Genomic DNA, 26,522 nt, shown 5'->3' with positions numbered 1-26,522 from the left:
GATTTGCAAGTATGGTTGGAAGCAAAGGCCAAACACTGTTCATCACCATCCTTTACACACCTCAGCCCCACACGCTGTCCAGAAACCTGTTGCACAGCCCTCTTCCTTGGGACCTGGCCCCAGTTCCTCCTAGGTCATTCTCAGTGTCTGCATGGAAGCTTCTAGGAGGACCACACTCCAGAGAAGACATAAGTGTTCTCTTGTTCCAGCACACATGGTAATTCGAGGGCCCAGGGTGCTGGGCTGTTCATCCTTGCTGCTCCCTGTGGCTTCTGTGTCCTCCTGGCCACGTGCAGGATCTCACTGCCCTCCAACTCCTGCCCTGGAAAGGAGTCCCTTCTTTCATGGGGACACCAGGACATAGATACAACTTTAGTGGGAGCAGCAGACAATCTTGTCCCATGCCACTCACATACCAGTAGTCCTACAATAAGTTTTAACCACTTCACGCTTTAATGTTCAAACTTACCGTGTTAGCCTAGATTCAAGCTATGGTATTACCAAAACACTGCATCATCTTACAACAGGCTTCAGCTAACTCAGGGAGAGGGAAGTGGCCGATAAGAGGAAAATTTCACTTCAGGGGCATTAATGACATTGAGATTCCAGGCCCATAAAAAGAAGGAGGATATCCCCAGAGACTCCTACCAGTGTGGGTGGGGTTGATATTTCCTGCAAGTAGTGATGGTCCACACTGATGGTCAGGGGTCACCTCCAGCACCAAGACATCCATTTTGCACTGACTGCAGCTGGCTCAGGACCCCCTCTTTTCCTTCTTTTTTCAAGTTCACATTTTTATGTGATCATAGAGGTGGAAATTGCACACCAAAAGTCAGACAATCTAAAAAACAATGAAGGGGTGCCTGGGTGGCTCAGTAGGTTAAGCATCTGATTCTCGATTTTGGCTCAGGTCATGATCCCAGGATTGTGGGATCAAGCTCTATACTGGGCTCCACACTGGGCATGGAGCCTGCTTAAGATTCTTCTCTCTCTCTGCCCCTCTGCCACTCACACTCTCCCATCCTCTAAATAAATAAATAAATAAATAAATAAATAAATAAATAAATAAATAAATAAAAAACAATATCAAAAAAACAAGAAGTGAAATAACCCACAGTCCCCAAATTAATACTCAACATCAACAATTGTTGTGTTTCCTTCCAGACTGTAATTCCTTCTCAAGCACATCTATATTTTGGTTGCAAATATGCAGTATATGCTGTCTTGCTTGCTTCTTCCACTTCATGTAGCTTATCAATCCTTTTATCCCATAAATTTGTTGTCATTTTTTAATGTTTATTTTTGATAGACAGTGTTAATGGGGAAGGGACACACACACACACACACACACACACACAGAGACAGAGACAGAGAGAGACAGAGAGAGACAGAGAGAGAGAGAGAGAATCGTAAGCAGGCTCCAGGCTCCAAACTGTCAGCATGAGCCTGACCAGAGGCTCAAACTCGCAGACCTTGAGATCATGACCTGAGCCAAAGTCAGACACTCAACTGACTGAGCCACCCAGGTGCCCCTCAGTGGTCATTTTTGAATGCTATTCAGAAGCACATACCTAACACCTACCATGTACCAGGCTCCATACTGGGCACTGGGATACATCACTTGACATGATGATTCCTGCCCTCTTGTAGGTGAGTCAGGAAGATGCAATAAACACTGAAAATAAATTATATAGTATGTTAGGAGGTAATAAGTGCTATGGAGAAAAAGTCAAGCAAAGTAGAGGAGATTGGTAGCAAGGGTTGAGGCTCCATTTGATTTCCATTGCATAATGGGCCTTTTGCTTTTTTTTTTCCTGCCCCACCCCTTCCTATTAAGGGACTGCAGATTGGATAGGGAAGCCTGTGCTCCCTAAAGTCCGTACCCTAGTGATTATGCCAGACAGCGCCTCCAGGGGAGATCTAGATGGAGAGGAAGGGAGATTCCATCTGCCAGAATATACATTTCCACCCTGAAAGGACTCTGCTTTCTCCCTCTCTCTCACTACAAATGAATTAGGAATTTTCTGATTTGCCCCCACCCCTAGGCTCAAATCATCTCAGCACCTGCCTTACCAGTGTGACCACCAGAAATGCCTGCCTAACTGGGAAGTAAATGGGATTTAGGCTAAGAACTTCCCAAAGGATTTGTTAGGCTGGGTAGAGAGATGGTAGGTTCTGTCCAAATTTATTTATTTTTAATGTTTATTTACTTATGTTGAGAGCAAGAGAAAGCACAAACAGGGAAGTGGTGGGGTGGGGGGGAGGGAGAGAGAGAAAGAGAGAGAGAGAGAGAGAGAGAGAGAGAATCCCAAGTAGACTCCATACTCAGCACAGAGCCCAACTTGGAGCTCGATCCCATGAACCATTAGATCATGACTTGAGCCAAAATCAAGAGTCAGACCCTTAACCAACTGAGCCACCCAGGCATCCCCAGTCCTAATTTAAAATAAACAATGAAACCTACCTTCTGCTCTTTTTTTAAAAAATTTTAAACATTTATTCATTTTTGAGAGTGAGAGAGAGAGCATGAGCAAGGTAGGGGCAGAGAGACAGGGAGACAGAGAACCCAAAGCAGGCTCCAGGCTCCGAGCTGTCAGCACAGAGCCCAACGTAGGGCTTGAACTCACAGACCTCAAGATTATGCCCTGAGCTGAAGTCGGATGCTTAACCAAGTGAGCTACCCAGCCACCCCTCTACCCTCTGCTCTTTAAGAAAATTATAAATTTTGACATTTCACAGTAAAATACCAAAAAATTGTGAGCAAACACTTGAAACACTGAAGAAATGAAAAAATATCATTCCTTTTCCTATGCCCTTTCTCTAGAAATAATAATGTCTGAGTTTAGTTTGACTTCATTTGTGTTCTCGTGGTATATGTGCAGTCACTTACATTGATCTATAAAAGCATCTATTTTGTTTTATTATAAAAGTAATATATACTCATTGAAGAAGACTTAGAAACTACAAAAAAATTGTAAAATGTAAATAAAACAGTTTAAATCACCTGAATTTTTACCTCCAAGAGAAACAGCCATGAGCTCTAGATGGAGGGCATGGCAGCAAACAGTATTTACCATTGGGTTCATCAATTTTCCCTATTAAGAATAAAAAGAAATGGAATCCACTTGATGGCTGATTTACCTAAACAATATACATTTTTAAATGTTTATTTACTTAGAGAGAGAGAGAGAGAGAGAATCCCAAGCAGGCTCCACACTGTCAGCATGGAGCCCTATGTGGGGCTTGATCTCATGATCATGAGTGAGATCATGACCTCAGCTGAAATCAAGAGTCAGATGCTTAACCGACTGAGCCACCCAGATGCTCCTATATAAATAATTTTGATGGCTATTTTCTTGATGTGCTCACTATAAAGAAAAAAGCATGGAAGAAAAGGTGGACTTCCCTTCCCTCTCTCCCCTTTCATAGCCTCTCCAGAACAGCCCTGTCTGATTGGGGGAAGAAAAAAAAAAGGTGCTATTTTTGGCAAGGATTTTAAAGATGTAGAAAATCATCATTAATGCCTCAATAAAATGGCTGTTATTTTGCCATATGGAACTTTGCTTTTCTGCCAAGCAAATGAAAGCCTTTGGGTTTGCTAACGCACCCAAAACAAAGTTCTAACCTTGTAAATAGATGAGTCCTCGTTAAGAAAGACGGGAGGAAAATTTATCAGGTGCTCTTCTAAGCAGACATAAATTGTGGTAGGAGATTCCACCTGGCATTGTGGAAGTGGAAGACATTCTAGAAGCAAGGACAAGAATGAGATGGGAAAACTCAGAGACCAGTCTGCCCATGGTTATTTGAAATATGTAGCCAAATAGGGCTTGAGGTTAAAAATAAATTAGGAAAATGCTCCTGTCTTTTTATACTGTCACAGTCTTCTCTTAGTTAGCTAGAGTATACCTTCAGATAAAATGTTTTTTAACAATGTAGTGTTAAAGATTCTACCCAGATTCTTTCAGAATTGAGCTGCTCACTCCCTAGCTTCTGAAGGTCACAGTTCGAAGCCCCTCTCAGAACTGCTATAAGTGAAAGGGGGTTGCCTGGGCCATTGCCACTTCTCTGCTGGGGGTAGCCTCTCATCTCTGCGGGCAGGGGAGTCCCACCTTGGCTCAATTCAAAATAATTATAAAGAGCCCCAGAGCTCCATATGGAATGGCCAAAATGTATTGCAGCTCAGCTCTTCCCACTGCCCTGTTCTGCTTACCTCCCACCTTTCCCCTTCCCCCACAGGTGTCCTTCTGGAACACACTTCCGAGTCAACCTCCTACAGGCCAGGTATCCAGCTCCCATCCCAGGGGACCTGACCAAAGACATGGGCAGGAATTTTCTTTAGTTGGAATGATGGTTTGACTGGATTTACCTTTCTCCAGTCACCAACCTATCTTTCAAAATATTGTGGCTGTGGCAATTAATGCATGGTCTTCTGGGGTTTGAGAGGGAAAACCTTTGGCATAAGACTGATAATATTCCTTTTTACATTTCTTTTTTCTTCCTGCCTTTTTGCAAATAAGATTTTAAAATGTATTCTTGGAATTCAAAAATTTCATTGGAATGTGTCTTGATGCAGGCTTCGTTATTTAATATGCCTGAAATGAGATGGTCACATTCAGTCTGCATATCACTTGTTTCTCAGCTCTGGAAGGTACTCTTCTAGTACAGGAATAGAGAGTCTAGTATAGCCATTCCAACTCTTTTGATTAAAGAAACACTGAAGGGAAACACTGAAGGTTTGGATTGGCTTTCCAGTTTTTTCTCTTCATTGCCACCATCTTTTTTTTTTTTTTTTTTTTTCTTCTCAACATGTTTCTCCTTGTCCTGGTCCTCCATATTTCAGGAGCATGCCCTTCCTGGAGTACCATGTTACTTTTTTATTCCGCCTCTTCCCCTCAGAAGCAATCCATCTCTAATCTCTACTATATTATTCTAGCAGTTTCCAAGCTCTCACTTCTATGATCCTTCATGGATAATCTGGGAGAGAAGTGAAGATTACTCCTCACCCCCCATGACCCTACTCTTCTGAATTTCCTGTTCTACTGATGGCTTTTTACCTGCTGCATGTATTTTCCAAGATATGCTCCTTGCTGGTAAATGAAGAGGTTAGACTGGACAAGCGCTAACATCCATTCCTATGTTGTTGACATTACAGTTCTACAGGTTCACCATGGTATGGAAAACATGAAGAGCATGGTCAGTCCATGTTACCATTCTACTCATCTTTTACAACCCAAGCCCCAGCTATCTGTGTCTTGGATAACCTAACCCAATTCAGCCCAGGGAAGTGTTGCTTGGAATTTCTACACTTATCCCAACCCTCAGTGGTATCAGATCTGCTCAGTCACAGCAGAGGGCACCAGAGAGTAGAGCCCATCCTTAAAGGCTTAGCCACAAGTTCTGGAAGACGAGCAGAGATGTTTCTTCAGAATGCAGCCTTATTTACACATCTGGCTAACCTCTTGCTCCCCTTCCCTGTTCTGTACAGCAAGAAATAGCAGTGTCCCCAGAACCAGACCCCTTCCAAACCAGACTCGAAGACAGATGTGTCACCAGGACTCTTGCCCAGACGCGGTGGAACCCACTTATTCTTCTGCCCTTCCCATGGTGCGTGCAGCTTTATCTGCAGAAAGGAAGTGCAAGGTGAAAGCCAGATGGGAATTCAAAAAGACAGCTCTACATATGAGTTCAAGAACCTTCATGTTTTATTGCCCCACCTTTGTCTCACTTCCTGTCTGTCTAACAGAGCAAGGATCTGAGGACTGAGGCTTCCAAGCCAAGGTGTCTTCCTCAATTAGGGGAATGAAGCCATAGGCCCTAAGGGAAGGAGGCAGACTTTTGACATCGATCCCACATCATAACCTGCTCCTAGTTTTCTCCCAGCATGATGGACTCTGGTTGGCCTGCATCTAATTCTTCAGAGAGCATGTGTCAACTTCTATCAAGAACCACATCTGCTTGGTCTGAGTGAGGCTGCTAGTTGAGAAACAGATGAGGCCCCTAAAATATGCCTCTTCTACCATTTTCTATGGGCCTCATTCCTACTACACTCAGAAACTTTTCTCAGTCTTTGCCTTAACACTTCAAATTTGGTTTTCTTAACTGCCTCAGCTCCAACCTCACTATACTCCACCTGTCTCTTTGGATCGCTCACTGTCTTTTCATAGGGCAAGGTTTTTTCTCTTTATCTGTCTTCTCAATGGCTCCGCCTCCTTCCGGAAAGTTCCCTGAAGCTCCTCTCTGTGTCAATAGGCAGCATACGTAGAATACTTTTCAATATCGTTATGTCAAAAGTAGGTAGTATGATTAACATGGGCAGATCCTGGTTTTGCAGGTCCAGAAGCTTCTGCAATTCTAGGGACCTTCTTCAAGAAAAGGGACTCAAAATTATAAAATAAAATCAAGTACAAAATTGACTATGTAGCATGGAAAGAAAAGCTCCAAAATACAGACTTTAGGCTAAACCACAAACATGACTAAATCCATAACAAATAGTTTTATTTTTTTATTAATGAACTGATTCACTCACCTTTATATTACAGTACTGCTCCCTCAACATCTTTAGTCATGTGTTCTTTAATTGCTTTTCATAACAAGCATTTCATTTCAATTAGGAAAGAGAACAGTAATTCACTCTTTCCCCTAACAAAGCTGATCAACATTTGCTTTTTTGGACAGATCCTGCCACAAGTGTATTTGTACCAATAGCACAGGAGGACACCAGCCCCTGCAGATAGAAGCCAAGGGGGTCACACCAGTCCTTCTGTCCTCACACTGGCAGACAGAAGTCTCTATGCTGGAGCCTGGAAGGGTCCCGCACACCTTTGGGAACCTGAGCTGCAGCAGGAGCTGCAGCTGCAGCCTGGGTCTTTATTTGAGCCTTGGCCCTTAGACTTTGGGCTGCAGAACTTGAAACCATTGGCAGTGCAGGCATGAGCATGTTTCCTCAGGATGCGATGAGGGATATAGGCAAGCTTGTGGTTCCTGCCCTTTGGGATCTTAAGTTTAACATCTTTGGCCTTGATAGCCTCAATGCATGCACTCATGGCCTTGGCATTATTGGTCTGCATCTTCTTCAGGCCCTTCTTGTGCTTCTTGGCAAAGCACACGTTCCTCAAGAACTCAGGATGTACCCCTCAAGAGATTCATATCTTTGTAAGTGGGGTTTCTTAATGCCATTCCTGTGCCATTTTTATGACTGGTTGTGGGAGGTGTGGTTCTTGGACTTGGCCATGTCTGCATGGAAGCTCATGGCCCTCGAAGCACCTCAGACTGTGCTTTTTATTTCTGATAGAAAATAAGAACCTAGAGAGGTTTTTTTTTTTTTTTTTAGTTGTACAGCTTATTGGTGATTTCATCTGAATATTAAGATTACTGTCAAATTTGGGAAAGCTTCTCTCAAGTTTCTTTCATATATAAGCTCTAAGAGATGAATGAATTTTCCATACATTTTGGAAGTCGTGTTGCCTCCACTTTCCATAGATCCTGGGCTCCCCTGGGAGAAGCCTCACTCTAAAGTTGCCTCTTATCACTGGCCCCTGAAACTGAAGCTATGGGGGCTTTAATCCTGGGGTTCAAACTCCAGCATGTGTTTATTTTACATCATGACACCACCCTCACAACCCCATTGGCTCTGGGTGCACTGCCTGAAGCCTGTAGAGTCACATAATCATAGTGACAATACTCATAGTGACAGTAGTGATAATCACCGCCTGAGGAGCCCTCACTAGGAGCCAGTTGTGCTAAGAACTGTACACTCATTACCTTGCTTAATCTTTATAACCTCCTGTAAAGTGTTTTTACTCCCCACCTTATACTTATGAAGGTGAGCCACACCACCAACTTGGATTGCATGTCTCTCTTTCTCCCATTAATCACTTGAGTGCCCACATAGTTTTTAATAAAGCTGGAGTAAGATACCATCAATATCTTCTTCCTGAGGCCTCCTACCTTTGCTCCTCCAAGTTCCCGCATCATAATCCACGCCAAGGGGGCTTTCAAGGACCCCTTGAAGGGATGGCAGGGGTGTATTCTGTCCTCTTTGGCTAGTGTGCACATGGGGCACCATTGGAGAATTTGCCACTCAATATGGGCACCCTTGGAGGGAGGCAAGATGGCAGAGAAGTAGGGAGCTCTGAACATTTTGCTCACCCCCATCTGTCAAACAGAGAAGGCCTGAAGCCATAGCACACTGAACCACAGGAGTCTAGGAGGAAAAGAGACAGAGTCCACTAAGAAGACAACCTCATATGTGTGTGAGTGCGAACTTGGGAAGATAAAAACAGGCTGGGACCCGGAGACATGGAGGGAGGGGAGGGAACCTTCTTCGCGGGCAGCATCAGAGAGTTGAGAGGAAGAGAAAGAGAATCTGAAACTGCTCATAGAACTGTCCCTGGAGAAGAGAAAAACCTTGGCTTGGGATGGAGAGTGATCCTATTTCTAGCCATGGTGATGACTTTGGGCTGGGTGCCCCGGTCCCAGGCGGCACCAGGAGAAACTGCTCTGCTGTTCTCCCAGCTGGATCCCCGGCAGGAAGTGGCCCAGCCTGCAGGATTATATTTCAGGTGGTATCAATAAAGCCTGTGGACTAAGACCTGGAAATGAGGCAGGGCTTGGAACATAGAGCACGGCCCACCTTGGCTATGCCTGGGCACAGGGAGATTGGACCCAAAAGAGTGATTTGCAATGCTTGGTTCAAGAAGGGATGGGGCACCGCCACTTTTCTCCCCACAACCACCAAGGCTGGACCTCAGGGAGCAGCCTTGGGGACCGCAGTGGAGGCAAAGACCTGCCTACACGAAATCATGCCCATCCCTGGTAGAGACCTCCTTTTTTTTTTTTTTTTTTTTTTTTTTTACCAGAGCCAGGGCAAGACCAGCATGGATCCACTGCCATGATTAATTTTAGATCAATTCTTTCTATTAGATATATTTTCCTTTGTCTCATTCATATCCCTCCTCTTTGCTGGACTGGGCACCCTGGTCATTGGTTTGCTTAAACAGTCACATTTGATTCATTCTGTAGATGTATACTCTACACCTCCACTGCTACCTTTCTATCTCTCTCTCTCACTGGAGTAATCAGACTATGTAGTTTCTCTGAGTAACATTATCTTCATTTTTTTCTCCTTGGTTCCTACCATATTCTCCTCTTTCTTTCTCTGAATTAAACCTCTTAGTCTCTCTTCCTGGACATTGTCCAATTTTGCTTTCTTCCTGCCCCTATCATTTATCTCTTTGTATATGCTCTTCCATCAGCACTACATATACCATGCTCTTTATTTGTAGCTGGAAATTCTGATTTTATGCTTTTAGATTGTCCTTTCTCTTTCGGGAAATTCTGATTTTATGCTTTTAGATTGTCCTTTCTCTTTCGGGATTTTTTTTTGTTTGTTTTCTTTTTTTCTTTTTCTTTTTCCCTTTCAGTTTGCTTGCTTGCTGGATTTGTCTGTGTGTTTGTGTGCCTTTGTTCCCTGTTTATTTGTCTGTTTTATTTTCCAGGGCTACCTTAAGAAACAAGCCAAAATACACATGGTGGAGAGTCCCAAATACCACTAAGAGTAGAGAAATAAAATAACCAAAGTCTCAACAAGAGAGACCAAGAGACACTATTCAAAGAAAACTTCCTGAACAGATAGGCCCTGGACAGTCAATGAGCCTTCTTTAATATAGCAGTACTCACAGGTGCAGAGCACATAACAAGCTTTTAAAACTAACAAGAGACAGAAAGCTAGCCAAAGTGATGAAACAGAAGAACTCTCCTCTAAAGAAATTCCATGAAGAAATGACAGCTAAAGAACTGCTCAAAAACAGATACAAGCAACATAACTGAACAAGAATTTAGAACAATAGTCATAAAATTAATCACTGGGCTTGAAAAAGGCATGGAAGACATCAGAGAAGCTATTGCTACAAAGGCTATGGAGCTTAAAAATAGTTGTGATGAATTAAAAAATGCTATAAATGAGGTGCATAATATAATGGAGGTGTCCAATGCATGGATTGAAGAGGCAGAGAGGAGAATAGGTGAATTAGAAGACACAATTACAGAAAAAGAACACACTGAGAAAAAGAGAGATAAACTGATCCAGGAGTACGAAAGGAGAGTTCAAGAGCTGAGTAATACAATCAAACGGAACAATATCCATATCATAGGAATTCCAGAAGAGGAAGAGAGAGGGGAAGGCACAGAACGAGTCCTTGAACAAATTATAGCTGAGAACTTCCTCAATCTGGGGGAGGAAACAGACATTGAAATCCAAGAGGCACAGAGTACACCCTCAGATGTAACTTGAATTGATCCTCTGCACAACATATCACAGTGAAACTGGCAAAATATAAGGACAAAGAGAGAATTCTGAAAGTAGCTAGGGATTAAAGGACCCTAACATACAAAAGGAGACCTATCAGAGTGGCTACAGGCCTGTCTACTGAAACTTGGCAGGCCAGAAAGGAATGGCAGGAAATCTTCAATGTGATGAACAGAAAAAATATGCAGCCAAGAATCCTCTATCCAGCAAGTCTGTCATTCAGAATAGAAGGAGAGATACAAGTCTTCCCAAATAAACAGAAATCAAAAGAATTCATCATCACTAAACCACTCTTAAAATAAATCCTAAGGGAACTCTATGAGGGAAATGTTTCAAGGAACACAAGATACCAAAGACACCACTACAAGCATGAATCCTACAAAGAACACAAAGACTCTAAACTCATATTTTTCAATAATAATACTGAGTGTAAATGGATTAAATAATCTAATCAAAAGACATAGGGTAGCAGAATGGATAAAAAACCAAAATCCACCTATTTGCTGTCTACAAGAGACTCATTTTAGACCTGAGGACATCTTCAGATTGAAAGTAAGGGGGTGGAGAAATATCTATCATGCTACTGAAAGTCAAAAGAAAGCTGGAGTACCTATACTTATATCAGACAAACTGGACATTAAAGAAAAGGCAGTAACAAGGGATGAAGAAGGGTATTATATAATAATTACAGGGTCTATCCATCAGGAAGAGCTAACAATTATAAATGTCTACACACCGAATACAGGAGCACCCAAATACATAAAACAATCACAAACAGAAACAATCTTATGGATAAGAGTGTGCTAATAATGAGAAAGAATGAAATCTGGCCATGTGTAGCAACATGGATGGACCTTGAGGGTGTTATGCTGAGCGAAATAAGTCAGGCACAGAAGGACAAATATCATATGTTTGCACGTATAGGAGGATTAGGAGGAACTTGACGGAGGAACAAGGGGGAGAAGAAGGGCGGAAATGGTGGGGGAAAGGGAGAGAGGCAAACCATGAGAGACTCTTGAATGCTGACAAAAACTGAGGACTGATGGATGTGGGGGGGAGGGGGGATGGGCATGGAGGAGGACACTTGTGGGGATGAGCACTGAGTGTTATGTGGAAACTAATTTGACAATAAACTATTTGTAAAAAAAAAAAAAAAGAATGTGCTAATAGCAGGGGACTTTAATACTCCACTTATAGCAATGGATAGATCAACTAGACAGAAAATCACTAAAGTAACAATGGACTTGAATGACACATTGGACTGGATGGATTTGACAGATATATTTAGAACTCTACATCCTGAGGCTATGGAATTCACTTTCCTCTCAAGTGTGCATGGCACATTCTCCAAGATAGATCACATATTGGGTCAGAAAGCAGCCCTCAATAAATATAAAAGAATTGAGATCATACCATGCACACTTTCAGGTCACAATGCTATGAAACTTGAAATCAATCACAGGAAAAAGTCTGGAAAACCTCCAAAAACCTGGAGGTTAAAGAACATCCCACTAAAGAACAAAGGGGCCAATCAGGCAATTAGAGAAGAAATTTAAAAATATATGGAAACAAGTGAAAATGAAAATACAACAATCCAAACTCTATGGGATGTGACAAAGGCAGTCCTAAGAGTACAGTACATTACACTCCAGGCCTATTTCAAGAAATTAGAAAAAGCACAAATACAAAATCTAACAGCGCACCTAAAGGAACTAGTAGGAGAGCAATAAGAGCACCCCAGACCCAGTAGAAGAAGAGAAATAATAAATATTGGGGCAGAAATAAACAATATAGAAACCAAATAAACATTTGAACAGATCACCAAAACCAAGAGTTGGTTTTTTGAAAAAATAAACAAAATTGACAAACCTCTAGCTAGGCTTCTCAAAAAGAAAAGAGAGATCACCCAAATAGACAAAATCATGAATGAAAAATGGATTTATTGCAACCAACCCCTCATAAATACAAGCAATCACCAGGGAATACTATGAAAAATTACATGCCAACAAACTGGACAACTTAGAAGAAATGGGCAAATTCCTAAACACACACTCACTACCAAATTCACACAGGAAGAGATAGAAAATCTGAACAGACCCATAACTAGTGAGGAAATCGAGTCAGTTATCAAAAATCTCTCAACAAATAAGAGCCCTGGGCAGATGGCTTCCCTGGGGAATTCTACCAGACATTTAAATCAAAGTTAATACCCATTCTTCTCAAGCTGTTCCAAAAAATAGAAATGGAAGGAAAACTACTGGACTCAATCTATGAAGCCAGCATCACTTTGATTCCTAAGCCAGGGGCCCAGCAAAAGAGAACTACAGGCCAATATCCTTGATGAATACGGATACAAAAATCCTCAACAAGATACTTGCAAATTGAATGGAACAGCACATAAAAAGAATTATCCACCATGATCAAATGGGATTCATTCCTGGGTTACAGGGCTGGTTCAATATTTGCAAATCAATCAATGTGATTAACAAAAGAAAAGATTAAAACCATATGATCCTGTCAATAGATGCAGTAAAGTTATTTGACAAAATATACCATCCATTCTTAATAAAGACCCTCGAGAAGGGATAGAAGGAACTTACTTAAACATCATAAAAGTCATCTATGAAAAGCCCACAGCTAGCATCATCCTCAATGTGGAAAAACTGAGAGCTTTCCCCCTGAAATCAGGAACACGACAGGGATGTCTTCTTTTACCACTGTTGTTTAACATAGTGCTGGGAGTCTTAGCGTCAGCAATCAGACAACAAAAGGAAATAAAAGGCATCAGAATTGGCAAAGAAGTTAAACTTTCACTTTTTGCAGATGACATGATACTCTACATAGAAAACCCGACAGACGCCACCAGAAGCCTACTAGAACTGATCAATGAATTCAGCAAAGTCACAGGGTACAAAATCAACGTACAGAAATAGGTTGCTTTTTTATACACCAATAATGAAGCAACAGAAAGAGAAATCAAGAAACTGATCCCATTCACAATTGTACAAAAAACCATAAAATACATAGGAATAAACCTAACCAAAGATATAGGAGATCTGTATGATGAAAACTATAGAAAACTTATTAAGGAAATTGAAGAAGACACAAAGAAATGGAAAAACGTTCCTTGCTCATGGATTGGAAGAATAAATATTGTTAAAATGTCATTACTACCCAAAGTAATCTACACATTCAATGCAATACCAATCAAAATTGCACCAGCATTCTTCTCAAAGCTAGAACAAACTATCCTAAAATTTGTATGGAACCACAAAAGACCCTGAATAGCCAAAGTAATATTTAAGAAAACCAAAACGGGAGGCATCACCATCCCAGACTTTAGCCTCTACTACAGAGCTGTAATCATCAAGACAGTATGGTATTGGCACAAAAACAGACACAGAGACCAATGGAATAGAATAGAGAACTCAGAATTGGACCCACAAATGTATGGTCAACTATTTTTGACAAAGAGAGAGAGTATCCAATGGAAAAAACACAGCCTCTTTTTTTTTTAAATTTTTTATAGTTTATTTATTTTTGAGACAGAGCATGAGTAGGGGAGGGGCAGAGAGAGAGGGAGACACAGAATCTGAAACAGGCTCCAGGCTCTGAGCTGTCAGCACAAAGCCTGATGCGGGGCTCGAACCTATGAACCATGAGATCTGACCTGAGCCAAAGTCGGACACTTAACCAACTGAGCCACCCAGACGCCCCACAGACAGCCTCTTTAACAGATGATGCTGGAAGAGCTGGACAGCAACGTTCAAAAGAATGAAACCAGATCACTTTTTCACACCATACACAAAAATAAACTCAAAATGGATAAAGGACCTGAATGTGAGACAGGAAACCATCTAAACCCTAGAGGAGAAATCAGGAAACAACCTCCTTGACCTCAACTGCAGCAATTTCTTACTTGACACATACCCAAAGGCAAGGGAATCAAAAGCAAAAATGAACTATTGGGACCTCATCAAGATAAAAAGCTTCTGCACTGCAAAGGAAACAATCCATAAAACCGACGGAATGGGAAAAGATCGTTGCAAATGACATATCAGATAAAGGGCTAGTATCCAAAATCTATAAGGAACCCACCAAACTCCACACCTGTAAAACAAACAACCCAGTAAAGAAATGGGCAGAAGACATGAACAGAAACTTCTCCAAAGAGGACATCCAGTGACCAACAGACACATGAAATGATGCTGAGTGTTCCTCATCATCAGGGAAATGCAGATCAAAACCACACTGAGATACCACCTCACACCAGAGTAGTGAAAATGAACAAATCGGAGACTCTAGATGCTGGCGAGGATGTGGAGAAACGGGCACCCTCCTTCACTGTTGATGGGAATGTAAATTGGTGCAGCCCCTTTGGAAAACAGTGTGGAGGTTTCTCAAAAAATTAACAATAGAACTCCCCTATGACCCAGCAATAGCACTGTTAGGAATTTACCCAGGGGATATAGGAATGCTGATGCATAGGTGTACATGTACCCCAATGTTCATAGTAGTACTGTCAACAATAGCCATATCATGGAAAGAGCCTCAATGTCCATCAACGGACGAATGGATCAAGAAGATGTGGTTTATCTTTACAATGGAATACTATATGGCAAGGAGAAAGAATGAAATCTGGCCATTTCTAGCAACATGGATGGACCTTGAGGGTGTTAGGCTGAGCGAAATAAGTCAGGCAGAGAAAGACAGATACTGTATGTTTTCACATATATGTGGATTAGGAGAAACTTAATGGAGGACCATGGGGGAGGAGATGGGGAAAAGTAGTGGGGGAGAGGGAGGGAGGAAAACCATGAGAGATTCTTGAATACTGAAAACAAACTGAGGGCTGATGGGGTCGGGGAGAGGAGAAGGCGGGTAATGGTCATGGGGGAGGGCACTTGTTGGGATGAGCAATGGGTGTTATAAGGAAACCAACTTGACAATAAACTATGAAAGAAAAAAAAACATGGGCACCCTTGCTGAACAGATTTCTGACCATATCAAATCATGGCACACACATGGGCTCCAAGATATGGCCTCACTGTGCCAGAAGGGGCTGGATCCCCAAGTGCTTTCAGCCTCGCCGCACATGTTCCAGGCTCATCCCTTCCCCAGAAATGGTCGGACTTTGCATTAAGTCACGTTCACCACCTCGGACACCACTTCCACACAGGGACATCCCTTCTGAGCCCCTGGGGTCTTTCTTGCCTCACTGATCCACTGTGATAAATGCCAATTTGGGATTTTCATTTGGGGACCTCAGAGAAAATCTTCCCTCTAGCCCAAGCTGAATCTAAGGGTTTGCTTGTCTAAGGCTACAGAACCTTGCAGTCTCCTTCCACTCTGTGAAATTCTTTGTCACACAGAAGGAAATCTTTGGGTCAGCCTTCACTGGATCTAGAGCCTCTAATCTGACCTGGCAGACATTGATGGTATGTGGGGTCATGGCAGGGGATTCTGGCACTCTGTCACACACACAGATACAGAATTCAAGGCTCAGAGAAGCTTTACCTCTACTCAAGAGTTCAAAACAAGGAAGTGGCTGAGCTGGAGTGAACTACAGTCTGTCTTCCCTCCAGAGCCTATGCTGATAACCACTCATTGGTGAGAAGCGAGAAGGTACATTTTTCAGCTGTCTGTGTTTGAGTAAAGTCTTTCAAGGGACAGAGTCTAATATGATGCTGAGACAATGTACTCTAATGGAAAATGCACTCCATTTTAGAGCCAGACTTGGTTCTAGTGCCCACTCTCTCAGTGGTGCAAGCTCCAATTTCTCTGAGCTCTTTCTCCATCTGGAGCATGGAAATGATATCTGCCCTCCCTCCTTCTCAGGGCTGCAGAGCATGAGATTCATATCAAGGAGTGGTATTGTAACAAACGCCCTCATTTCTAAGAAGACAAACATCATCATCAACAGCTAAGACAAATGTATGTCCAGTATAAGATCCATTGGTAGAGGCTGTTGTGGCCAACAGTAAACCTAATGTCAGAGTTCCAAGAGGGTGTCACAGATGCCAGGAAATGGAGTATTTGCGTGCTGGAATGATCTCTGCAGAGTACCCGGCACGGGCTGGTTAGCATTCTTGACATCAGCACGTTTGCTAAACTTCATTCTGGGCTGGGTTTCCAGATGAGTAAACTATTGAGGGAGACCTCAAATGCAATGTCACTGGCCAGGATGCACTAAAGAATTATTGTCTTTCCTTCCTACTTCTGTTAATGTGCCTTGGCTTTTAAAACAAATGCCTTGCTTTGACGACAAATGCCTTGCTTTGACGTCGTGGTTTTTTTAAAACATTGCACCAACTCCATTAAAAACATATCAAGTGATACCCAAGTATAAGCTTCAGTCGCTAGACCATGATTTTCAGAAAATGCATTAATCTAAACTAATTTTTCATGGTTTTTGTGGTTTCCTTGAGTGGTTCTTTATAAATGTCTACTAAAGAAAAGAGAGCAGGGTAGACTTCTGGATTGAAATGCTTCATCATCAAGACTGAAATCTTCTCAGATGAAAACTGGCTTTTCTACTGATCTTTGGATGATTACTTCATAGCATCACGGCACATTTACAATCCAACATGGTGACTCTCATTATACTACTGCCTGTTCAGGATGCCACATGGAGCCAATTATTTTCCAGGATCACGAAATCAGAAAATGCCAAAGGACCTTCAGAGAACTGGCAACCAAGAATGGGCTTTCTGAAAAGTACCTTCCGTCTATCAGTGAAAGTCTGCACTTCAAATCTATTTTCATTAAGGGCAGAAATGAGGAATCAGATGCACATCAAAGAGCCCATTCACATGAGAGTTTATATTGAAAAGATATTATGTAGCCATTTCTCTGCCCCTTATAGCTGGGGAATGTGGGCAGTGTCATGCCGTTTGGAAAGCAAGGGGTCAAATAAAAGCACATCTCACTGGGAAAGAGATTTTTAAAAACAGAAGATATTTCTTTTTCTTTATAGATCACCCACTCTAAAGAGAGATTTAAAGTTGCTATTATATATACAAGGGAGTTAAAGTAGGGAGGATGAAAGGGATGGGAAAGAGGTGTCAAGTAATGGACAATGCGAAGATTATCAATTCATTCAACTACTACAACAACAGAGGCTGCAAAGCTTCACTGAGTATCTAACTGGACTCTTCAAGTCACGTGATCCCTATGTTTGAGCGGAAGCAATGACTCCCAGCTGCCTGACCCTCCACATAGCCCATGATTCCATAGGATGCCCAGCCAGGGCCTGACCTTTCTCTTTGCCTGTGCCATCCTCACCAGGCTGAGATCTCTGCCCTTCCCTCAGTTCTTACACCCAGGAATATTCCTTCAAGCTTACATCAGCCTTGTCCCTTGTCCCTGGGCTTGCCCTTTCGTGATGCTTTATAGGACAGGTTAGGAGACTCCTGGTCCACCATGGTCATGGCCACTTTGCCCAGGCTCACCGTTCCACACCTCCCTCCACAAACACTTTACAATTACCCCCTTCATTCCACAAGGGGGATTATGTACACATGGTGGTTCTGGGATCCGAAAGGGTTTAGAGAATGTGAGGGGGCTGGATATGTACATATGTAAAAACCATTCATTGGGACTATTTTGGACTGGGCACATTGGAGTCATTATTTATAATCCTCACAAAGACCCATAACAATAATCCCATTAATGGATAAAAACCTGGTGCTCTAAGACACTCTTTAATTCACTTAAGGACACCTAGCTAATATATTCATGAGTAAAACCCACTTTTGTCTTTTTTTAAATGTTTGTTTATTTTTGAAAGAGAGAGAGAGAGCACAAGCAAGGTAGGGACAGCGAGAGAGGGGGAAAGAAGATCCAAAGGAGGCTCTGTGCTGACAGCAGTGAGCCCCATGTGGGGCTTGAACTCACTAACTGTGAGATCATGAACAGTTACTCAATTGATTGAGCCATCCATGTGCCTGAAACTCAGGCCTCTCTTAAAGGCCATGCTATTTCCTCTGCCATGCTGCCATCAGGTTTCTTCTCCAGCCTTCCCCCGTCCCCCCATTATTTAATTATATAAACTTTCTACTTTGGCCAAACTCATCTGTTGTCATCTCTTATATATTCCCATGTTCCTTTCCTAAGCTTTTGCTACATCTGGAATACTCATTTCTGATGTACTGCCAGAAAACCCATGGTTTTACACCTGACCTTTGGTTCCCACTAAAGGCTGCACACACCAAAGGGTCAGCCTTTTCTCTACACTGTTTTTCAGACAGCACTCTCTTCAATCCCCTGCTCCTCACTCTTCTATCACAAAACCACTACAAACGTGCTTATGCAGCAGCAGGCCTGGTGTTAGGGTAGGTACGGCTCACCCGTGGGCTTGAATTCCCTGAAGGAAAACGGTTAATCTCTCTAGGATCCAAAGCCTCACACAGTCCCTGGACACATAGTCTGCATTCAGTAAGATTGGTTGCTGTAAAGGAGAGTGGAAATGGATGGAAGGAGGGAGATAAGAAGCAATGTGGGGTTGGAGTATTTAAAAGGTGGTCAGCAGGATGCCTGGGTGGCTCAGTTAGTTGGGCATCTGACTTCGGCTCAGGTCATGATCTCGCGGTTCGTGGGTTCGAGCCCAGCGTCGGGCTCTGTCAGCTCAGAGCCTGGAGCCTGTTTCAGATTCTGTGTCTTCCTCTCTCTCTGACCCTCCCCTACTCACGCTGTCTCTCTCTCTCTCTCAGAAATAAATAAAAAAACATTAAAAAAACAAAACAAAAGGTGGTCAGCAATGAGGCTTTCATTGGAAAGCAACAATGACCTGCCACTGCCCTCCCTTTTCCATGCCTCAATGTTGCACTCTCCACAGCCACATCTCAGAGGAACAGAGCCCATACTTCACTGACACACCAGCAAGGCCAGACTAAGGCCTAAAGTATTCAAATAATTTTCTATTAGATTATAAATAGCCACTGCCTCACCCTAACCCCAAGTTCCCCAACTTTACCTCCAGGCCACCTCAGCTACTCCCTGGAGGCCTTCTGGTCCTCCCTATGATCCTGGAAGTAAATAATGGAGTGATATTTGTCACGCCAAAGGACCTCAGGACTCAGTAGTTGTCCAGGCTGTTCCAAACACAAAATGTTTGAATATCTCTGCATAGAAGTATCAATTCTTGGGTGCTGAGTCCTGGAAGTCTCCTCACTTTCCACTTGCCCTCCACCCCACCCCACCCAGAAACTCCTCATCAGAAGCTTAGGATCACTGGAATTTGCTCAGATACTCTTAGTGGATGTTGCTCTCTCTTGCCTCCAGGCTCTTAAGTCCTTGCAGGCGGCCAATATAAACAAACCCTGAGGAATTTGCCTGAGTTCATTCCAAATGAAACAAGCGGGTAGCTGCCTACCTTTGCCTTGGTTCCAGAACATAAGTGAAATCCAAGATGGGAAAGCCTTTGGCGTCTATCAAGTTGGCTTCTCTGTGGAAATCTTATCAAGAAACATCGGACCTTCCAGATTTCCTGAAAAGACTGTAGCAAATGCAACGTTTTGTATGTCTCCAATTCTTTGTGTTCCTTCTGTGCCTCCCCAAATCCTAGTCTCTTCCTAAAGAAAGAGGTAATTATCATTTCTAATCTGATCTCAGGACATGTATTAACCACAGCTGGCTCTGTATCACATCCCCAAAGCCCTGGAGAGTCTCTGCCTTTATCATATTCTCGTGAATGTACTCTGAGCCAGTTGACGTCCTTTATGAGGGTGACTGAGTGGCTAAGATGCATTTGCATTGAAGGCAACTTATGTTTTCTCAACACCACATAATAGACAAAGAAATCTATTTTAATGAACACCTGCTATCTTCTCTGTGCAATAAATCTTTTGTGGGAGAGGACAGCACTCACACTATTCTCCCTGCCTACACTTAATTCATTTCCTTCCCCATCTCCCCCTCCTGCTGAGAAAGAACTCTCAGATGCTAAAATGGGCCAAACTCTGGCCTGGTTGGTGGTGAAATGACTCAGACACACACTGATAATTCCCGTGGTTTGTGGATTCCTCTGGAGGTCACCTCCTTCATCCCCCTGCCTCCAGGCCAGGAACCATATCAAACTCATCCCAGACTGGTATGCCAAAGACCAAATGGGCGAATGAGCCCAGGGCCTGGAACAAATTAGTCTAAGATGAAAGGAAACCATGTTCCAGGAAAGAGAGAATGGAAACTGGAACAGATAATACAGACCAGCCTTCTGGTACCATATTGCTCATGGCCAAAGGTGGCCAACCACAGGCTGGTGTCATTATAGCTTTGGTAAATTTGAGAATGGTGTACAGAACATTTGAGAGGGATCAAAAGGATAATTTATGTAGAACTTAAATTCAGAATTTACCTGACTCAAAATTGTTTTTAGGAGATGGAATTCCACAGCCACCATAGGATATACCCTGATGGCATGGGCTGGCTTTCATGAGTTCTGAGTGGATGTTGTGGTGCCAGCTTCTGGAGAGTCAGGTCCCACAGCTTCACGAGACACATGAGTCTTTTCTCACCTAAAGCCTCTGTACTTGAGGTTCCTGTGCCTGAGGTTCTCACATGCCTTGTCCCCTTACTTTATTCAAGTCACCACTCAATCATTACTTCCTCAGAGAGGCCTTCCTTGACCATCATGCATCCAGATACTTAATGGTGCCAACACTAGTGACATATTCCATACTTGGGACCCACAGAAGGGGACACATTGCCCTGGGAGTGGGCTTGGTGTGATTTAGTCTGAAAACTCTGTGGTCTTGGATATCAGCAAAGTGGTCTAGAAGGAGGCATTCCTTGTTGCGTGGGGAGGGGCATGGCTGGCAGATGGCTAGAACAAACCCAAGGCTTCCTTTTCAGGATCCAGAGGACTTGTCCAGGCTTCTCTCCTCAAGGTCATCTCAGCAGTGACCTCGGTTCCAGCCATCACTTTATTCTAAGGAGAAAGGAGTAAAGGGGCTTCCTTTTATTAGGAGGTTTCTGGAAGCTTCACTCTATAACTTCTGTTTATACCTTATTGTCGGTGCTTAGGTCCCAGCAATTGATCTAAGTGTTCAGGAATGAAACGTGGCTCATCTAGAAAATGAGAAGGTGGTTCTAGAAGAAGGTGGTTCTAGAACAACTTTTCAAGTTCCTTTCAGTGTTTGTAATCTGTGGCTCCAGGACGCTGAGGTCTTGGGACAGTTGATTACAATACTCTGAGATACTGGTTTGGAATATACTTTTGGTTATACTTAGTGGAAATCCCTTTGTTGGCAAGTTTGATCATTGGATTATGGAAGCTGGCTTTCCATGCCTCTGTGGATCTGATGGTGGCAGAAAGTTATCATGTCCATTTCACAGATGAGGTGCAAGGACCTACCTTGTTACAGTGAGTAGGGAGCTGGCTTCCTCGACCACCACATCCAATGTTTTCTCTTCTATAGCACATTGGCTCATGGTGTTAGCCAGGAAACTATAGGACCCAACCCTGCTTAGATAATAAGACCCCTGGAGAGAGGGTCTGGTGTGTGCTTTTTGCCCTCTCCCCAACCTCAGAGATCACTAATCCTGGGCCAGATGGTTCCCTCTAACACTCAGCGACTGGGTGTGGAATGCACTTTCCTTAGGACTCTGCCTTTTTCCCTACCATAGCACTTACACACACTTAAGCTCATGCCACAGGGATCATATATTCCCTTCTTCCAAATTTTCTCTCTGCTCAGATGTGACTTTCACTTGTGATGACAAGGAGGAGATAAAGGGAGTGAGGCAGAGGTGAAACTGCATTCTGATATTTCTGTCTGCATTGCCTGACTGTGTAAAAGAGTTCAGCTTTTATTGAGTTATGAGCTGATGCAGTTGGATAGAAGGCAGTTGGTCCAGGGGATATTTGGAGGGAGTGTGAGAATCTCATCTTGTTGACCCACTAGTTGGCAAAGCCTGACTGAGCATTTTCTCTGCCTATTTCAGAACAAAGTGTTAAGAGGAATTCAGAGGCATGGAAGCACTAGAATTTAGAAGGATAATTTGTTAGATGCACTTGAGAACACAACATTTTCAGGAAGCAGTGCCAAGTGCCAAGTTCATTAACAAAAAACTTTTGGTGGACAGGGAAGGGTTAGCTGTTAAGGTGCCATTTTAACAGAGTCAAGGAGCTTTATTGTTTTTCTACAGATAGCAAAAGTGGTGGGGAGATTATTATTGTCCAGGAAGTAGACAGAAGTAGCTGGGCTAGATGGGGCTTCACTGCAGGGTAGAGAGGGAGGTGTAGGTAGACAACAAATAAAATAAGAATTAGGGCTTGGTCCTTTGTAATAGTCTAGAAGGGGCTAAAATCAATCAATCAATCAATCAATCAATCAGCAGTTACAGAGTTTCCCCAGTGTGCTGGGCAATTGTGGCTCGGAAATATATAAGACATAATTTGGGCCCTGATACTAAAGCATAGAATGATTAGAGAAGGATACATTTGGTATAATAAAGTGAAACTGCATAGATCAGACAGAAAGCTAGGAGTCTGTCATAGAGATGGCCATGGTAGACCAGATGTCCCTGCTTCCTATTACATTCAGGTATGGCTAGATAATTAATTCTCACTAGTGGATTAATGTGAGTGACCTGAAAGTCTTTTTCAAAGGAGAGTGTGCCTTCTCCACTGCTATCTCCATCTACATGTTGGATACAGAGCCACAAACAGGAGTCTGAGTCCCTGAGCTGGAATCTTTCTAACCAGGATACTTAAACTGGACGGTTATGGGAATCGGAAGTACACGTCTATTGTGTCAAGCTACTGAAATGTTAGGGTTTATTTATTACAGCAGCTGGTGCTTTCTTAGCTCTTCCTATCCTGTAAGGAAATCAGTCAGATAATCCCTGAATGGCATTTTCTGGGACTCCATTCTAGAGCCAAGGACACACAACTGGACTTAAATGCAGCTCTGCAGAGTTAGAGCTTAGGTTGAAATGATTGAATTTATTCCTTAGGGTATTTTGACTCTCTCTTCTTCCTTCATATGCCCAGGAGGGAAATGTCTCCTGCTCCTGCCCACTCTCTTTTCCTTTAGGGCTCACAATAACCTACAGAGATCATGTGCTCACCTGCCTTGCTCACCTTCCTACAGACCTGGGAGATCCTGGCTTGTCACTGAAGGAGAGTATAATCTTTGATATTTTTTTTGCCAGATCCTTGATTCTGAAAATTTTAATACAATTTCATAATTTCAGACACTATTTGCATTATGCAGCTTTCAAAAAGCCACGTGAGCCATTAAAACGCATAACATTGGTAATGAATCAGAGTGGATCATAAGGGATCCAAAGGTATTCAAAGGGATACAAAGCACAAGTGGGTGAGAAAGTAACAGGGGTGTGGTGAGTGTGTTAGGGCTCCATGTCCTCGGAGGCTGCAGGCCCTGCAGACCCAGAAGAGGATCTGCTTGCTTCTGTGCGGGACCAGCCATGGCCGATCAGGACAGCTTGACTCTGATGCCCTCTCACTTCCCCATCCCAACAAGGGCTGACCCTGAGCATCTTGTGCAGCTTCTCTGTACTGCCACCCAGAACCCTCATTATTCTATTCCTGGTCCTAGTTAAGTATGTGTATAAGTATAAGTATGTTTACTTCCCAGACTTAAATCTTTCTCTTCTTAAGAAGAAACGAAAGGAGGAGCACCTGGGTGGCTCAGTCAGTTAAGCGTCCAGCTTTGGCCCAGGTCATGATCTCATGGTTCGTGGGTTCGAGCCCCATATCAGACTCTGTGCTGACAGCTCAGAGCCTGGAGCCTCCTTCTGATTCTGTGAATCCCTCTCTCTCTGCCCCTCCCCTGCTTGTGCTCTGTCTCTCCACCCCCCCTCATGAATAAATAAACATTAAAAAAAAAGGAGATGAAAGGAATCTAAGAAAGACCTTCTAAAGACTGGAAAATATCTAAGGCTCAAGAGAAGTTATCACCGTAGCATATAACCCAAATTAGTGTAACCACTTTGGAAAGTTGTGTGCTGTTTGTCTGAAAGCTAACATACACATTCCCAAGGAGCCACTAGAGTCCACACCTACAAATATACCTGGCAGATATATTTGTGAAAAGAAAAAGACTATGAAAGAATGCTCATTCCAGCATTATTTGTAATAGCCCCAAACTGGAAACAAACTTCATGCCCATCAATAGTATATGGATAAATAGATAGTGATAAATTCACATACAACATATAGGATGCAGCAAAGAAAAAATTACATACTCTACTATATGCAACAACATGAATCTCGCAGATATAATATTGCTCATAATAATATTGAGCAAAACAAGCCATACATAAAAAATATTTAAAGTATGAATCCATTTATACAGGTTCAAAAACAGGCCAAAAAATGTATAAAAAAACAAGAGTACTGGTTATTTTGGAAGTCACTGCCTGGGAGAGCAGGAGGGAAGCTTCTGAGGCCAGGAAGGAGTCTTCTCAGTGCCTGGAATGTTCTATGCCTTTGACCTGAGTGGTGGTTTCATGTGCTTCAGATTTATGTACCTTATTGTAGGTATGTCTACTATAGTCATAAAATGTTCAGATAAACAGGAAGCTTTAAATTAGGATTGCAGACACTGGCAATTAGTGGCTGAGGTACTTTAGGATGGGGGGCGTCATCAACCAGGCAGTGAGTGTTTCTCTGTACATTGTGCCCTCAGCCTCTGGAGGTACCAGAGGCATGTCCTGTCCTTGTCTTCAAGGAGCTCTGGACACCACATGGGAAGCTCTCTGCTTCACCCTCCATTCCTTCTGTATGAGACCCGAATGGTATCTGCAAAGAAACCTGGAAATAGAATGGCTCAGCCCTCTCAAGCCTGTGGAGGGTGGCGATGCAGCCTGCCTGACTGCATTCAGGCCATTCACTCTCTTGCTTTGCTTTTCATGGTCTCTTTTCTCCCTTCAGACTATCAGTGGCTCCTTTCTCACCCTCTCTCTCTCACTAAGAAGGTAGGAGCCATTAGAGGTGGACCTCTGCCCTCCAGCCTGCGGGCCTTGAACTTGCACACCTGCCCTCCAGCGTTCTCCTGTCCCGACTCCTCCTGTACCTATTTCTCTCTCTGGGATCATTCCCACCAACATAAACAAGCTGTAATATCTCCCATATTGAGATAAAAACAGAAAAACTTCTTCCAATTATTGTTCCATATACCTGCTCTCCTTTAGAGCAAAATTCCTCAGAAGACTTAAATCTCAGTGATCTCCACTGGGAAGAATGTTCTCCTATTCTCTCTTGAGTCCTCATCATCTGGCTTTTGTTGCCACTACCAAACACCTCCACGCTGCACCATCCAGAGATGTTCTCAGTCTTTATCTTGCTGAGAAACCCACAGTACCTGCTACAGGTGGTTACACTTTCCTCCTTGATGCCGTTCTTCACTGGTGTGCAAGGCACCCCTCCCTCTGGATCTTCCCCTGCTTCACTGTTTCTTTTCTTGGTTTTGTTTTATTTGTTTGTTTCACATCTGCCCCAGAGTTTACTCCTTGGATCTTTTTTTCCCCCTCCCTACCCTTACATCATTATTTCTCATGTAGCGTCAGGTTTTACATGCAAATTCCAAACATTGATCTCTAACAGTCTATTGGATTATATGAATATTTAATTTTATATCAAATTACTGTCTCCCAAACCAGATTCCTTTTGCAGGATTTCCATTTCAGTATATGGCGACTCTGTTTTCCAATTGCTCAGGTTAAAGACCTTTCATGGTGTCAACCCCCTGGTGTCTTATTCAGTCCAAAAAGTCAGTCTTTCATCTGATTGCTACCCACAGTCTCACCCATGTCTGGTGATAGAAACTCCATTCTTCCAGCTGTTCAGATCAAAACCTTTGGGATTATCCTTCTCCCCATCCCTCCTTCATGACCAACATTTGTCACCTCTACTTTCAAAATATGTCTAGAATCAGACCACTTCTTGCCAGCTGAACCACACCTAAATCACTGCCAACTCTGCAGGACTGGGACCATAGCCTCCTGGGCTTCCTGCTTCAGCACTTGCTTCTTACAATCTGCTTTCAGTGGTCTCCACCTGGCAGGCAGGTCAGGCATTTAAACCTGTCAAGTGTCCATGCCTTTCTTCTACTCAGAACTACAAAGGGGGCTCTCTTTCTATCCAAAGTAAACAAAGTCTTTACTATCTGATCTGGATTCTGCTCCTTCAACTTTGTGTGCATCACAGGGTGATATTCAAACTATTAAACTGCACAAAAAGCTGTCCATG

At 42.9% G+C, this 26,522-nt stretch overlaps 1 pseudogene; it reads right to left on the bottom strand.

The window, feature by feature from the left end:
• Positions 1-6,766: 6,766 nt before the first annotated feature.
• LOC120221140 lies at positions 6,767-7,231 on the bottom strand (annotated as a pseudogene).
• Positions 7,232-26,522: the final 19,291 nt, after the last annotated feature.

This window comes from Hyaena hyaena, unplaced genomic scaffold (genome assembly GCF_003009895.1).
Source record: "Hyaena hyaena isolate Hyena2069 unplaced genomic scaffold, ASM300989v1 scaffold_760, whole genome shotgun sequence".
Lineage (NCBI taxonomy): Eukaryota > Metazoa > Chordata > Mammalia > Carnivora > Hyaenidae > Hyaena > Hyaena hyaena.
This window is presented reverse-complemented; position numbering and strand designations above follow the sequence as displayed.